We start from the raw sequence: 18,773 nt of genomic DNA on the forward strand, positions 1-18,773 counted from the left end.
TAACTTTAAATTTAACTAGTTTTCATTTTTGGTGTTAGATTATTTGGTCTTTGTTAATCTAACATATTTATTAAAGAAAATTTAAAAATAGGATTATTCGATGAAATCCTTGAAGTGATGAGAGTATACCTAATCTTAAGGTTTGCAGGAGTTGTATGTTGAATAATCTAGACGCTTGGTCTGTTTTGATTGACCTTAATTTGCTTAGTTTTTTTTATATATACATATATATGCATATATAATTTGTGAATTATCCAATTGGCTAACTGTTTGGTTCTTGAGTTTAATTAGTATTAATGTTTAGTTGTTATTACTGCAATACTTCTATGTGAGTATTGATTTGCCATAGCAAATTGAATTCGTTTTACATCCTGGTCTAAAATATTGCTTTAGTTATCTTGGTCTCTTTATAATGTTTGATAGTTGAAGCAATGGTTCCTCTTTCCTTAGGACCCGTTTGGTAGGGAGTATTAATCAAAACAATCCATGGATTAAAATATAGTCCAACAAAAACATTGTTTGGTTACTTTACTTAACCTAATCTATGGATTACTAATACCTCATACAAGATCTTATTTTATCCCTAGAAAAGAGAGGGATAGCTAATCCAAGGTTTAGCAATCCTTGGATAAGACCCCTAATGACTAAATTATCCCCAAATCTTTTTTTCTATTTTTTTTTGGTAATTCATGTTCTTTTTTTATTTATATGGGAATATTTATAAATGTTCGTTTAATTCTCCAAATTTATTCCATGTAATTTGATGATTTCACAAACTAATATTTTTTTCTCCATGTTTGAGTTGTTATATTGGGTTGATTTTTTATTTTTTTTTTATTTTTAAATGTAGTTCGTCAATTGACCACGTGAACTATTTTTTTTATTTTTAAAATAAGCTAAGTGTATTTGAACAATTTAAGTAGCCTTAAATTCATGTTAAGTTCAAGGTATATTTGACCCCAACAAAAATTAGAAATATACCATGTGACATATCACACCTCAAAATTAATAATATTTTTATTTTTTTTCAATATTTAACTTGACTAGTTAAATGAAACATAATCTCACAATAACTAAAGGGTATAATAGAAAATAAACTTTTTCTAAAGTTTTAAACCAAACATATAAGACTAGGTAGAAAATAATGAACCAAACACTTGCTAAAAAATAATCCCTGCATTACTAAACCCTGCATTACTAATCCATGCATTATTAATCCATGCATTAGTAATCCCTGCATTATGCATCTTTGTACCAAACGACCCCTTAATGTTTTATTTTTGTGAAGTCAATAGTTCGTTACTTATATATTTTCATTCATTTATATTGCATGTGAATCTCTCCGAGTTCATCACGAACTTTTTTCCGCATTTCGAGAGAGCCATAAAGGCTCAACCTTTTTTGGAGCCATTTAAATATAGAATTGGCGTACAAGTTTCGGAGTTGAAGAATTCCAAACAAACCAAGGAGTTGAAGAAGTTCTCTTTTATTCTTGTGTGATTGTATTTTGTTATTTTCAGGCCTAAGCCTTGTAAATTTACTTATTACTATTTTGCTAGATGTTAGGACAAGTCAAAAACCCAAAATAAAATGGGTCCAAATACCGTTCCAGGCGGATAGATAACCCGCATTTGGACCCGACCTCTCTCTCTCTCTCTCTATCTCTATCTCTCTCTATCTCTCTCTATCTCTCTCTCTCTCTCTTATTTGCTTAATTACTTGTTATTTTTGTCGTTAATTGTAGGGTTAAAGACCCAAATCCCCGTGAGACGCTATTCTTTGTTTAAACAACTTGATTAAATCGATCGCGACTAAATGAGTTTAAATAACAATAAACAAAATTTGCAAGTCAATTTTGAATAAGAAAAACAAATTAAATACTTCATTTCTCAAACAATTTCTTATTTTATCTCAAAAACTAAGTTAGTCATTTAACCGAACTAAGTTAGTTTTCGGATAACCGCAAGTAAGTGGACGTCTTAGGTGCCTTTAAACCTTCCTAAGGCGTTAATATGAATCCCCAAACCCCTAAAAAATCTTTCAACTTGATTTCCTATTTAGTCAAATGGAAAGAAGAGTTTTCTTAATTTTTTCTCAAAAATCAAGTGGCGACTCTAAAAAAGTCAAAAAAATTTGAAACCAATATTTTCGATAAAACAACGACCCCCAAGGACCACCCAAGGGGTACTTAAGAAGGAGTTAACCTTGGACCCAAAAAATGTCAAAAATTAGCAGCATCCAAGAGACCCAAACGATTTCCAGTAGACTGGTCTACGGACCATAGATCTAGGGTGTGGGTTGGTACTTAGGCTGGGGAAGTTTAGCTCCCCAAAAGGGAGTCTTTGAACCTTTCTACGAAGGTGCAGTACGGGGCGTGAACCTATGCACGGTCCGTGGATTGGTGGCAGTAAATGCTGCCTAGATTTTAGTTTTTTGTCTTTGTTTAGGGGTCTTACTTTTAGTTAGTTATTTAATTAGGGGTTAAGAGGGATGTTTAGATGACTAATTAACTTTCTAGTACTAACTAATAAGATCCTAACCCTAAGATTTTAAGTCATTCAACTAAACTCTCAAACTCAAACACATCCTCTCCTAAAACTTTCTCTCTAAGAACACCATTGAAGAAGAAGACCAAGGTTAAACTAGGGCATAATGTAGAAACGTAATTTTTGACCGAATTTAAGTTTTATACCCTTTTTAGAGCTTAAATATTTTTTTATAAATATTTTGACTTTTATCTTATTTTATTAAGTGATTTTTAAAAGAAATGAAAACCACAAAAAATAGAATCACACTTTAAAGTATTTTTTTATTTATTCATTCAAAGTTTTAATAAATTAGTGATTTGAATTTTTATATTATTTTAATTTGGCTATTTGTAACAAAAAAATAATTAAAATAAATTAACCTACCCATTATCCCATCCCCACTTCACCATTTCTCTCCACTCACCCCACACCCCACTCCACTAATCTAACTATTCCATACACACGTACACACATATACATAACTAGATATAAGTTAATAATGGAAGAAAAAAGTTGGATAAAGGAAAGGAGGAAAAAAAAACTTAAAAGGAAAAGAAAATAAAATACACACACAAAAAGGAAGAAAATCACCTACAAAAAAAATCAGCAAATATACTCACATTTTATTTGATATTTTGCCTCACTCATAAACAAAAGTTGAAGTTGAGGTTTACTTTCATGATTTCGAGTTCGTTGTTCCTTATTCGGATTGTTTTCTTTTGGTGGAATTTTCGCAAGAGGTACCATTTGATTTTTATTGTATAATATGAAATAAACTATGGGTTTAGATCATTTATATAGTTATATTTAGTGTGAAATTGCTATTACAAACCGTAGTTTATTTCATATTAAATAACCCATAGTTTTTTTCATACTTAAGTAAAATTATTGTCCAAATCTATTCTTATTTTTCATATTTAGTTTTATAATGATAATATGTGTAGTTATTATGTTAAGTTGTTAATATTATAATGATAATATGTGTAGTTATCCAAATTTTCATATTCATGTCTTCCTAATTTGAATGAATTCTTTGTTTGGTTGGGTTTAGAAAATCATTAAATTATGTTTTATATTATATTATGTGTGTTGCCTTACATTATTATTTTTTAGATGCTATTAAAAATAATAACATTAAAAATGGAATAAGGAAGAGAGGTGGAATATGTGAATAACAGAAGAAGAAAAATAGTAGTGGAGAAGAAACATTTGAATTAGAAAAAAAAGAATTAAAAAAATATATATGATAAAAAGAATGAAGAAAATGTACTGGAAAAAATAAAAAATATATATAATAAAAACTAGTTTAAAAATGAAAAGAAACAAAAAGTATAGTATTAAAAAAATATAATAAAATATTTTATTTTATCATAAAAAAATAGAACTATTAAACAGGGTAAGAAAAGAAAAAGAAGAAAAATTAAATGTAAAAATGAAAAATATAAGGAAAGTTAAAAAAAACGTGAAAAATTAGTACAAAAAGAAATAAGAAAGAGAAACAAAAATACAATTAAAAAAAAAGAAAAATAAAAAGAGAAATTAAGAAGCAAACAAATGTTGAAAGCATGAAAAATAAATAAACAAAATAAATAAATAATAAAAATGTATAAAAACTTCACATGCTTATAAAATAGGATAGTTTTAAATATGTCAAAGGTAAATCAAAGAATGAGGGTAAATACATTTATTTTAATAATATAATATTTAAAAATTAGTTTAAGCCATAAAAGTCAATAAAGCGACCGTGCTAGAATCACGAGACTCGAGGGATGCCTAATACCTTCTCCTCTGTCAATAGAATTTCTTACCTGAATTTCTAGTTCGTAGACTAAATAAAGATTCAAGACTAAATAAAGATTCATTTCCTTTTGATTAGGGATTAAACAAAAAAAATGACTTGGAACACCATAACTCAATTCCAAGTGGCGACTCTGAACATAGAATAATCCCTTTTCAAAATGTCACTTTAATTGGAAAAACTCTTTTCTTTCAAAACAAGCAATTCAATTTTGAGAGAAAAATAGGGGGGTGACAACGAATATATCGAATTTCTCCATCAATTCTAAAGAAATTGATTAAGGTATGTAATTTCTTCACTCTGAGGAATCTTTCCCCAAGAGTTCCTCTCAAAATTGGATTTTAAAGTCCCCCAACTTCTAGGTCTTCATTCAATTTCGTGGGTCTCTTTCTAAAATAGTTTTCATTGATCTATAATGATTGTTTCTGATTACATATGAAGGTTTGTCGATGAATTCATGTAATGTTTATGATTTTTGAACAATTCCCCATAAGACCCATGATTTTCCGTTCTTTATCAAATCTAAACCGTACTATGTCTTGAATGAAGGATGAGAATCTAGCATGTTTTTAAGGAATTCACTATTATATGATGATGTTATCCTATATGATGTATGAATAACAAGAAATTAAGATTGAATTCACTATTATATGATGATTTTATTCTATATGATGTATGAATTATAAGAAATTAGGGTTGGATCTTGGAGGAAGCCTTGAACGCTATGACTGAAGGTTTTCAATTTGATGAATAGTCTTATATTGAATTGTTGATTCACTTACGGTGAAGGTGCTTACTTGATATATGAATTGTAGTGTTTGAGTCATGGTTCCTCTGTCCTAGAACCCTAGTTATGATCAAGTATGTTATGATATGAACATGAATGTTATGCTATGATTATGGTAGTGTTAATATGTTGAATGAAAGGTGATTCTCATAAACACTATATGACAATGATATGAAAGAACATTCTCACATGTCCTTGGTTCTAAGATTTAAAGTCTATTCTCATCTTTGGAACCCTTGAGGTATATAATATAAGAGGATTTGAATCCTAAGGCATTTTTTACGAACTAGCATAAGTAAAGGCTTAATGATACTTTAAAGAGAATTGTGCTTAGCACAAAGTGAACATGAATATGAGATATATGGTTTTATGTTTAGCAAGTTCGGCTTTTCATATGAGTTCTACTACATTTAGAAAGTCCGGGTTTTCGATATATATGTTATCTCATGAGATGGAAACCTTCTACATTTAACAAGTTTGGGCTTCTAGAAGCAATCTCCTTGTTCCGTAACTATGTGGCCAAATAGGTCTTTAACTAGTGGATCCACTTAGACGCTAACATTGTTAGTTCACCTTAGGCAAGTGAAACACCTTTTTTCGGTGTGGGTTAGAACATCGAATTTCATCTAGCTCACATGGTCTATGTTGGTTATTGCAAATCTCCCTATGTGTTAAGAATATGAACTAAGATATGAATATGACCTATGATTAAGAACATGAACTCTAACTAGGGCTTTTTGAGGGGTACTACTTAGTATAGGTGAGGGTATGAAACTTTAACTATACATTGCACAAGTGGATTCTAAGAGGAGTTCTTTTTTGATTCCTTAATATATGACAACTTACGAATGATGTTAAGGTTGATTTCACCTATTATGATGTTTATTACGTATGTGACTATATTTTTGACTTCTTGATGACTTCACTTAGTATATATGGGGGTATGAAACTCCATATGTAAATTGCACAAGTGAACTTGAAAAGGTGTCATGGTGGTGTCTTTATGATATGATGTTAACCGAACTTAAAAATGTAAGATATGGAATATGGCTTTGTATAATGTTACTTGTGATCATGAATGTTTCTTTATAGATTGATTATGCATTCCTTGTATGTGCATTGAGGCTTATAACTTGAAATAATAGATTTCTCTTTTACTGATTTGAAAGCAGATGTAGGGTGTGAGGACGAACTAGTCCAACACTATGATAGTCTTACATACGTATAAGAACAAGATTATTGAAGAATATTATAGAAGAACTTGATCAGCAGATTTAAAACCCTAGCTTTAAGGAGAAAAATCAATAAAACTTTTCTTGAGATTTTTTTGAACTAGTTTCTTGAAACTCTATAATCAAGAATTATAATTTTCATTAGTGATTCATAATTGTATGGAGGAATTTGAGTTGGAAAGGATGGTTTTCTTGGAGATATACTTACTTTGAAGAAGAATCTTGAAAAAGATTGAAAGAATCTTGAACGGGGACTTCTATTTTGATTTTTTCTTAGGGTTTGAGAGAGAAGAGAATGATGAATTAAGAGATGAAAATCTGATTGTTTTGGGTCTTTAATTACTCAAGAAATTCATTTAGGATTTTCTTGGAGGTCAAAAGATAAAAAAAAACCCTTTTTAATGTTTCTCGTCGGCTAATTCGTTATTGCATTGTATCAGTTACTAAAATGGTCATAACTTTTTACTCAGATATTTAATTGATGCGAAATTGGTGGTGTTGGAAAGAAGATTCAAATACATTTTACTTTATATGTTATGGGTAACGTAACTCTTTATATTCTTAGAAATATGATCATTTGAAGTTGACCCAAGGAGAATCTCACACAATTTTCTCCTTTAAATATATTCACACAATTTTTTTTCTTAGATTTTCCAAACAAGATTTTTTCTTCCTCTTCCCTACCTGTCTTATACACAATTGGTATGCTTTCATCTATGATTTGTAAAAAATAAATAAATTACATTTTGAAAAGTAACAAAATTCATTATTACTTTCTCCGTTGAAAAAAGAATGACCCTATTGCTTTTTTAGTCTGTTTTAAAAAGAATGATTCCTTTCCTTTTTCGGCAACAATTTAACTTTAACTTTCCACGTGTCATGTTTAAGACCGCAAGATTAAAGATTAAAGGATATTTTGGTATATTTGACATAACTTTGATTTGGAACCACAAGATTAAAAAGTTTCTGTCATTTCTTAAACTCCGTTTTAAATCAAACTAAATCATTCTTTTTAAAACAGAGAAAGTATATTTTTTTAGAATAATTGATGTTAGCATTCACAATTCACAGATATCAATTTGTATACCCATTTCATACACTAAAACAATTAAGAAAATTAATAATTTCATAAATAATTTATAACATATAAAATTTATTAAACATCATTTTTTATAGTCACTATACACATTGCATATGAAACATGTTTGTATATAACTAATATAAAAAGATTAAGTGAACTAATTTGTATATTTATTCCATACCATATTATTTATATCCATTCTATATACATATAGTTTCAGATTATATATTGCTTACGCTCAAAAAGTATTATGTATCTGTTCCATACGTTCATTATTAAAAAATCTTTGATACCCGTTTTAATACCAAATGAATATGTTGAACTCAACATAAATATCAATTTATATATGCAATGGGTATATAAACTGGTTCAAAATGGTCGATTAAGGTAAAACGTGAATACCAATTTTAATACAGTTTTCATACATTATAAAATCTTACTAATATACAAATTTCTTGGGTAATTCGAAAACCATTCCAATTGCCAACTTGGCTTGAATTTCTTGACAACAAATTTTGATACAAAAACATAAAAATTTAATTATGGATTGAATATGGTTGAATGACAAATGACCATAGATTTAACCGAATCTACCAACATCAATGCTCCCTCTCAAATTCTTAAATTGTAGTTAGATATTACCTTGATAATTGTCATAAAAATCATACCTTTTATTTTCTCTTTCCATATTAAATACAAAAATAAAAAATTAATTAATTTTATATTAGATAAATTAATTTGAATTTGTCATCACTAGTAATAAAGTTGTTATATTAGTACGTAATTCCTAACTAATAGATTTATATGATGTAGTATCAGATCTTAAATACATATGTGGAGTAATTTTTCCCTAATAATGATCACCTCATATAACCTAATATTAGTAAAAAAAAAGAAGAAAAAACTAGAAAATAACTGTCTCACTTAGTTAATATATTAACTTCAGCTGAAATTAGGACTAATGGTAATGTTGTAAATGATTTTTTTTAGAACTTACCTCAGGCTTTCAGTCGAAATTTCGTTATAACTGTTTATTTTTCAATGTTTGTGAGACAATTTCAATTTTGGAAAATGATTTCTCAACATTGAATTTAATTATCTCCTAGAAATTTATATTTATCTTAAAGTTTAATTTAAACTTGAGGTTAAACTAAAATTTAGAAGTTTCATTTTATGAAGAATTAAAAGGACCAAATCTAAGCTGTATATGAATTTGTACACCAGTTATTCCATGTTATAAAGTACTTATGATTAATCTGTTTCAACAAAAATGATACATTTTTTTTTGTTTTTTAGAACCCTAGAACAACTCAATTACTTAGGTGAGCAGTGAGCAATATACTGAACACTTTTTGTGAGCTCCATTCGAAAGACATAAGGAGGATCAATTCCAGGTCATCTGTGGATGATAATCCTCTTAAACAATTGAGTCATACTTTTATTTAAAGTAAATTCATTGTATGCATATTTAAGGTCACAAACTTGAACAATTATCCTTTCTTTCACAAATACATCCTGGAACAAGAGTGGATCTAGCATGTAGCTAATGCTCGGGTTTATAAGAATCTACTATTTTCTCTATTCACCTTTACTCATTATATTTGAACTTAGCACATCGATTAAAAAAATAATGATTGATATAATTATCCTATAGCATCTAGTAATTGATTTTTTCTATTAGATATTGAAAAATGACTTAGAGAATAAGTAAAAATGTCAAGAGTAAAACATGAGAAAAAAATAATCGACTAACTTGATACTGTAAATGTGATAAGTAAAAATGAAAACTCATTTTTTAAAACACTGAGCAGACAAAAATAAACGGATATTATTTATTGTAAACATATTATTATTATATATTTACTTTAAAATCGTTATAAATATTCATAAATTTCAAATATCTCTTTTTCAGCAATAAATTCCATGACATCAATAATAACACATAATTAGAAGAAAAAATTAGGTGAGTAGAAGTGGTCATAATGTGTGATTGATTGGAATTGTGATTTGTGACTCAGTAACAACTAGTATTATTATTTTTTCTTCTTTAACATAATAAAAGGACAGGACCAAATGTGCCGGTATTGGACTGCCTTCACCCATTCAGAATATAAAGTCATTAGATTTGGACCATCTAGATGATAATATACCTTTCTTATTTATTTTCTCTCTTTTTTTAAATTTATCTAGTTTAAATTTTACATGTTTTTTAAGATATAAAAGTTGACATTAATGTATTATCATAATATCCATATTAAGTTTTATATTTTGAGAAATGAATTGCATAATAAATAATTAATATTAAAAGTACAACATTAAAATATGTATATCTTCTCTTTGAATATACCATATAAATCGGAAAAAAATTATTTGTAACTTAATTTTAAAAAAAGAATGTGATACGGCGGTAATTAGTACATTTTTATTGTTAATTAAAGGTTTTCAGATTTAAAGCTCTAGAAGTGGAATACCTTTTGGTAAATAATACACCATCAAAATTATTTGAATATACAGCGGAATACCTTTTGGTAAATAATACACCATCAAAATTATTTGAATATACAACTTATTTGATCATTTTCTCTAAAATATTCTACCAAATAGAAAAATTATGAAATTTTTTTCTTTCTTCTATTCTCCGATACATAACTTTACGCAATGTACCAAAACGTATGCGATCAGATGTTGAATGATATATCTGAAATGAAGACATGTATTGAGATATTGAGGGATGTACCCAAAACTGGAATGTGATGTATCGAAACAGTTTGGGATGAATCCAAATGCCACAAAATAAGACATTTTTATAATTTAAAAAAGGAGTCTATATTGATATGATATAATTAGCACTTTATCATTGTGAAATTTATGTTAAAATCTCTTATTCGATCAATTGCCTAATAAAGGATGTACAAAATCTAAAATAAGTTTGAGAAATGCACAATAGTTGTATCTCCTACTTTATGTTGTTCATGGGTCATTTCTAGGAAAAAGGAGTAGAACAAGAATTGACCATTGCCCATTGGTGGCGTTGTGCAAACTTGACTACTAACATTACACTGTCATTCACTTTTCTTATTGCTCTAATTTAGTGAAATACTAATTAAGTGACATATTTTAAAACATTTTTTTTAAACATAAAAACTTGAAATGCATGTAAGATGAACAAGAGGACTACTAATTGTTTACTTTGGAATACCTCCTAACAAATTTTAGCATTTTCAAATCTTCTAAAAGCATGAATTCAACACCTAGTGTCTTTTACTATATTCTGTTTTAAAAAAAAGTTATAGACGAATAATGTATTTATTTATTTTTTTGTTAATTATCCCTATATCTCTTCAATAAATGACACTTTATTTATCAATTACTTTCCAGAAAAGTTAATATTAAGGGCAAAAAAAATATTAATTTTTTTCAAATATAAGTATTTTTAGTATCTTTAAGTTATTAACGCAGACGGAGGGAATAATATTATGAGTGCGATTTTAATAGGCTCTATAGTTGTTAGATTCTTTGGTTTATCTTAAACTTGTAAAAGTTAAATTAAGTGATAACGTAACAAATCATGAAATTTTTACTCCTGGGAGAGAAATTTTTGTCATATAAGAACCTTGTGTTGATTGTTTTACATTTCACACTTTCTTCCTATTTTAAATTCTAATGAAGAATCTGTTTAATTTATAGGGAAAATTGTCTCAAAAATATTTTAATTTTGGTTAAAATTGTTGTTACGATATCAAACTTTATGAAGGATCTCCTTCACTTCCGAACTATTTAATAGTATATATTAAGGGTATGTATGTGCCCACGTGAACACATTACTATTATAATTATGGAATATTTTTTCTGTCCACATGAAACATGTATACTTTTAAAATACATAATGAATAATGCAAAGGGTAAAAGGTCATTTTCCAAGTTTGATATCGTTACAGTAATTTCGATAAAAGTTCAAATATATTTCAGACTTTTTTTCCCTAATTTATATGAAGCACCATAAAAGTAATAAGATTACGTTCTAATCGATTTTTAATTCACTCATTATTTAGTGAAACATTATATTGAAAAAGAACTTATAAAGTAATCATTACATTACAATTGTATAGGAAAAAAACCACTTTCAAAGTAATTCACACGACAATAAAAAGAATTGAATTAGGTCCTTCAAAAATTTCTACGCCCATTCAAAATTTTTAATAAGTCATGGAATGATTATATAAAATGCTCCACCATGACCCTTTTAAATATTGGAAGAAAATAAAACTTCCAAAGTAATGATTATGTTTAATGGGTGACATATTTGGGGTGACGTTTATGATTTATCAGCTATCCTCCAAGAGAATGGCAACATAATTATATTACTCTCATCGTTTCAACAAGAGTGATCTGTTTATTGATATGAAATTTTTAATAAATAAAGAAATTTTTTGAATCTTATGGTCCTAAATGAAAATTACGTCAAATATATAAAATAACTCTTTAATCTTATTATCTTAAACATGTCACATAAAAAACTAAAATTAAAATATTATCAAAAATAGAAAAATATAATTCTTTTTTAAAGATATTAAAAGTAAAAAAAAATCTTCTTTTATAACAGAGAGAGTAGTTGAATGAAAATATATTGCAATTTCAGTGAAATAATGCATAGTGATTGTTAAGATAAGCTGATGTCTAATTATATATTTAGTCAGCATGCTTAGTTGTTAATCTGGTAGTTAGTTAGTTTGTTAATTAGTCGATTAGCAGAGTAGATTAGTCAGCTAAGTCACAGCGTTACAAATGTTGTATATAAAAAGTACAGATTGACAGTTTCAATACAAGTTAGTTTTCTTTTTTCCCCAAGTTGATTCACCTTGTAAAGGATGCTCTCATAGAGCTCGTATCAATGGCGGATGTTTAAATTTACATGGTATCAAAGCGTAGGTGAAGATTCGTCGGCAAAATTTCATCCTCGTCTCAATTTTCTTGATCTCAATTTCTCTGACATCTATGGCCAATGTCATTTTTTTCATGGCGATAGATGAATCGACATCAACTGCTACTGCTAGTAACACGGGAGTTTCTAGCTTGATTGATTCAAGCAATCCTTTGTATATGCATCCGTCAGATAACCCTGGCGCAACACTTGTCCCAGTTTCTTTTGACGGAGGAGGATATAGGTCGTGGCGACGGAGTGTACTTCGAGCCCACTCGGCGAAAAACAAATTAGGTTTCGTAAATGGTGAATGCAAGAGGCCTGAAGTCAATTCTATCCAATTCCGGCAGTGGGAGCGATGTGATGACATGGTTACATCGTGGATTTTCAATTGCCTATCCAAAGTAATTTCTGACAGTGTGGAATATGTCAATGATTCTATAGAGATTTGGAAGGAACTTGAAGAACGATACGATCAGATGAACTGGGCAAAATTGTATCAGATCCAAAAGGAAGTTAACTATCTAACTCAAGGTACTCTTGACATAACTGCATAACACTAAAATGAAGAAATTGTGGGAAGAAGTCAACAATTTTTGCATTAAGAGTATTTGTCTGTGTGGAGCAAAGGAAAATGTACACAAGGCTGAGCAGGATCGTCGTTTGATTCAATTACTTATGGGGTTAAATGAGGTATACACTGCAGTAAGAGGGAGCATTCTTATGTTGAATCCCTTACCTTCCATGGCCTAAGCTTTCTCAATTCTAATCCAAGAGGAAAAACAACGAGAATTCAAGCCACGAAATGTGATGAATATGGATTTTGTCTCTCTTAACGCTAGTTGTTCATGATCCAGAAATTTCAATCGTGGTTCCACTAGCAATGCAGGGCGCTCGTTTGCAGGAAACAATGTAGACAAATCTAAGTTGTTTTGTGAATTCTGCAAAAGAACAAGACACACAGTACAAAATTGTTATAAGCTACACGGATACCCCCAAAGTACTCAAAATGAGAATGGCAAACAGAACCCTTCTCCTCAGTATCTCACAAATCCAAATTCTAACCCACATTTCAATAGAAACAACCATCCACATAACACCAATCCCAACTGCAATTACAAGTTCAATTCTGGGCAGCGAGTTTCATGGAATGTCCATAGTACACCAGTCGACTCAATGCTCGATGAAGGGGTTTATCAAACAAAGGTTGATGCAGATGTTAATATAGGCTTTTCAAGAGAACAATACCACAATGTTATGACAATGCTGCATCATTTCCAAGTGAACAATGTTGGAATAAGTGTAGATAATCCTGATGTGGGAAATGGTTCTGTGAACATTGTAGGTAATGTAGTTTGTACATCCTTAATTGATTTCGGAAAGCTTTCATGTAAACATTTTGAATCAAAATCTGATTTATGGATCCTAGACTCAAGGGCATCACACCACATGACTTTTCACAGATCATTCATGAAAAACATTGAACCTTTGCCTTATCCAATTTTGATAAGTTTGCCCAATGGATAAAAAGTAAAAGTGAATGAACTAGGAGATGTAACACTTACACCCAAGATTACATTGCATAAGGTGTTGTATGTTCCCTCATTCAAATTCAATTTAATCTCTATACATTTACTCACTGTTTCCTTAAAGGGCATTGTAACATTCACTCACACTGCTTGTCTATTGGAGGCCCCTTTATTGAAGAGGCCTCATGAGATTGGTAAGTGCAGGGATGAATTGTACTTCTTGTGCTCGAGATGTATGATAGTTTTCAGTGCTGGAAGAGCTGCTAACGTCTCATGTTTTCCACTTCTGATTCTGTAATGAACAATATTGAATCCTCTTCCCATTCATGTATTTTACATCAAACTTTAACTAGTTCAATTTCACGCAATAATAATGAGCACATTATCTTGAATTCAATCTTATATCCTAGAAATAATGAAGATTTGTTGTGGCACAACAAGTTTGGTCTTGTACCTTTTGCGAAAATGAGAACCATAGACTCTATACTAACAAATTTTAAATCCAAACAGTCTTTTCTTTGTCCAATCTGTCCCATGTCCAGTAATACGCTCAAACTTACTTCTCAAATAAGAAGTAAAGTGGTCGTATCAAGTAAAGAACCCAACTAACGAGGTTAGGATCGTTCCCACGAGGAAAATAGTTCAGACTTAACTTCAATCTATTATACTATTATTTAGTCAATTATTTCCTTAGAAAAAAAAGACAATAAAAGGGGTTTTTTTACTTCTAAATGAATGAAAATAACTAGCTAAATTAAAGTAGACAACTAATAGATTCAAATGTTGGAGTTTAATCAATTAATAAAAGTAACTAGGGTTTATGTGTTCCCCTATCTATAACAATTCTTTCCTAGTATCTTACATGCAAAGTGATAAGTCAAGTATTTCTAAATCTTTGGTCCGGCATCTAGAAAATTTCACTCTGCACCTTGGTCCGGCTACGTGTGTTGCTATACTAACCCTTACTTTACCTCATATGAATCATTGTATTCGATATTTGACTAAGTTATTACCTCGTACCAATCAATACTAGCCTATTAGATAGTATACACTAAATCTATGTTGATAATTTTTTTCCTATTATCTACCTACTTGGTCCGGCAAGTAGCATTAAGCCGAGTTCTAACGTTGGCCATCCGTTAAAAAGATTTCTAAGCGAAAGAATTATCAATACATGCAAGACACTATTCTAGAATTGTTATTTTAGTTAGATTTTACATTATTATTCACCCATGGTTCCCACAACCCTAGTTATGGAGTTTAGTTACCCATAGTCATAATCACAATATTCATATATATGATATAAGAATTCATGAACTTACTTCAATGAGAAAGAATAAAATCCAGAAATTCACTTGATTAATCAAAAAAATCACCAACAATCAACTCCAGAGAAAAGTGTAACAATCCAAAGTCTAATATCCAAAATAATCTACTAACAAAAAAATCTAACATAAAAGTGTCTAACCACCAAAAAGTCTAACCCCAGAAACGAGGTTTTACAACTATTTATAAAAAATAAAAACCTAATAAAAGAAGGACTCTAATTGCTGAAAATCTTTCAAAACGCGACTGGGTCGACAGACCTGGTCGACAGACTTAGTGACGGACCGTTGCTGTTATGACGGGCCGTCATGGACTCTGTCGTCCCATACTTTGCAAATTCTTCTGTTGCTCTCTTCATTACCCTCGACGGCAGGTATGACGGACTGTCACAGGCACAACGGTCCGCCGAGGGTCTCCATTCCATAACACTTAACTCTTGGAATTTGGGTACTGGGACTACTTCTCTGATCATCACGACGAACCAGCAAGACGGACCGTCATGGCTATGACGGTCCGTCATGCACTTCGTAACCTACACTTGGTAAGACTTCCCCATCTTCCTTCAGCAGCTTCAGTACGATGCCACCTACGGACCATCACAGGCACGACGGACCGTCACAAGCTCTGTAGGTAGTAACTTTTCTGCATTTCTTTCTCAAAAACTTTCGCCTTCATCTTTAGACAGATTTCTGCAAATAAAGAGAAACTTTAATAAAAATTAATACAAAAAGGAATTTGGACACACACTAAACTTAAGGAAAAAGCATTAAAAATACTGTGTAACCACGGTATATCAACACCCTCAACTTAAATTCGTTGTTTGTCCTCAAGCGATGCACTATGACTCACTACAAAATCTTTGTACAATAGTATCCATGTTTTATCTTTTGAAATTATTTGGCTATAAATCCCGATCAGTCTCATCATATTTATGCATGTTATCACTATAAGGCTTGAATTATGTGGAATCAGACCATGACACAGACTCACCATGCACTAACAACTATCCTCTTCAATTTCTCACCGAGGTGCTAATATTTTCGGTATTGCAACTAGTGTCCTCACTTCAAAACAACATCCTCATTTTTCACACAATGATTTCAGTATGAGTAAGAGCATTACTTTTCAACACTCACTCTTAGAACAAATTCACAACTCATTCATACATATTGACATAAGCTTGCCCTTATTTTCACTGCTTTAAGTTCGCTATACAACTTTTAGGATCACGATAGGAATTTCATAGCTTGTAACATAGGCTCAGGGTCAGGTAGGGTATATTTAGATATAATTTAGTGACTTTTTGCCCTCATTGACATATCAGCTAAACATACCTCTTTTCATCATTTTATTTCGCCCAATTTCTCATATTCTTTACCTTGCTATTTTCCCCTCTTTCTTACTTGTATAAGGGACTCTCTTTTTTTCTTGATTGTATTTATTGTATTTTTTTTATTATTATTTCACTTTTCTTTCAACTGATTCTTGAGTCACTTTACTTTTGTTCTTTCTCTCTCTTTGTTCTTTCAACCCCACTTTCCAGAGCATTCCTCATAATAGCCACCCTAAACTCATGGCTTTCCCATGAGTCAAAGTACACAATACCCGAAGTTGGGTCAGGGCCATGAAAGGGTTGTTTACTGCATTAGCCACCCTCAACTTATGCTTTTGGCATAAGCTGAGGTGCACATGTCCAAGGAGGGACCAGGGCCAACACATTATTCCCAGAAAAGATAAGTTGGGGTGAAAAAGAAAGGTCTATTTTATGCTTAAATCATTTGGATCAAAGAGAGATTAATTTCATTCGGTTTTTTTTATTTAGGATAAAAATTGGCTATATTAAACAAGGTTCTATGATCTTTTCCTAATTGTCTATTATAGCTTACTTTTAGCAGGACTAACCAGGCAAGTTCTAGCTCAGTACAAATGGTGGACTATTCAAATCTTCCTCACACTCACTTGACATCTCATTACTCTACCAAATTATCAGACACCCAGTTTGAATTTTATGCTTAGGGTCATGCTGTGGTGTATCTCTATGTCATGCTTAGAGCCACACATTCATCAATTACTATGCCTAGTCATGCATCATTTTCATTTCATCAGAATACTATTTTAGTCATCATGCTTCAGAGTTAAACTATGTACACAAGATATAGACATGCCGGTTCAACAGTAAAAATAATCAGTCTCTTGGCAAAAGAGAACACAGGCAAGAAAACCCCAAAAGAGGATAGTGAATTGAACTACTCAGACTTCACCCTACCACTTACTTTCTATTTACCTCACCCCCAATAAAAAGACATGTAATTGTCCCCAATGCATAAAAAAATTGAGATAAGAGAGTGGTAGGTGAATCAAACCTGGGGCGCAAAGCGCTGACTATCAGCAAGCTGGTGGGTCCGGTTCCCCGAAACCCACTACCTCTGTAGTCTGGACACCCTCATTAGTGTCCTCATCAGCAACAACACTATCAGTAGTGTCTCCCGCTACCGCCACATCTCTGGAGCTAGATGCCCCAGCAGCTGACTCTACATCCCTGATCTGACGCGCCTCCTCATCAGCAAGCGAGCCTCTCCTCGCAGCCTCCATCTCACGGCGCTCCTTCTTCCGTGCTCTAGTCTCATCCTCCTCTCGACCCTTACACCTCTTGGCATGCTCTCAAGGGGGAGGTGGTGGAATCTCAAAAGTGGCGAATAAGGCCGCCATCACTGTGTCCTCATCAGGCTCTGCATAAGGGGCCTCTGACTCAAGCACCCTAGCCTCTAGGATCATATCAATATCCGCTCAAAGAATCTCGACCGCAGCCTGAAGGGTCGACACATCCACCTGAGGGGCTGGCCGAGCTAGCACCCACAACTCAAAAGCGTCCAAGCACTGATGAACCTCCGTGATCTTCCGCTCTGTGTGCCGAACCATTTTCCGCTCCAAGCGCTTCTCTGCCTCAGCAATAGACCTATGCATCCAAGGCTGGATGTTATGCATAAGTGTAGCCATTTGGGCCTCTAGTTTCTGGACCCTAGCAAGTGGGACCAGAGCGGGGAAAGGGGCTGAGCGAGAGGAGCTCGAGGCAGTGCTACTACCCGGGATAGACTCGACCAGGGTAGTGTCAATGGTTTCAGAAGCAGCCTGCGTAGCCGTGCGAGCCTGTGCTACTGTATCAGCCATATTTTCACCAAGTGGAGGCAACTCTGGACGGGGCCCTCTGCGTGGAGCCAACTCATTGGCCTCATCCCTGATGAGGCAGATATCAACAGTGCCCAGCGGAGTCTTGAGCTGATCAATGTGCCAGATGGGCACATCTGCGGACCTGCATAAGGAAAATATCATGCACGGAAAAGGGTAAGTAGTTGTCACCTTAAAAGCCCTCTCTTGCATGACCGCCTGTAGAAGCCAAGCAAAGTCCACCTCAAGCCCGGCTATCATCGCTGCCATAAGAACTTCACGATCCCATGTGACTATGTTATCAGCGGTCGTGGGGGAAAGGCAGTGGCGGACAATCAACCATAAGAATTTAGCCGTGAAGGTTAAGTTAGCCTTCTTGATGGCTCCCTTCGACTCTGTTACCTAG

This window comes from Solanum pennellii, chromosome 6 (assembly GCF_001406875.1).
Source record: "Solanum pennellii chromosome 6, SPENNV200".
Taxonomy (NCBI): domain Eukaryota; kingdom Viridiplantae; phylum Streptophyta; class Magnoliopsida; order Solanales; family Solanaceae; genus Solanum; species Solanum pennellii.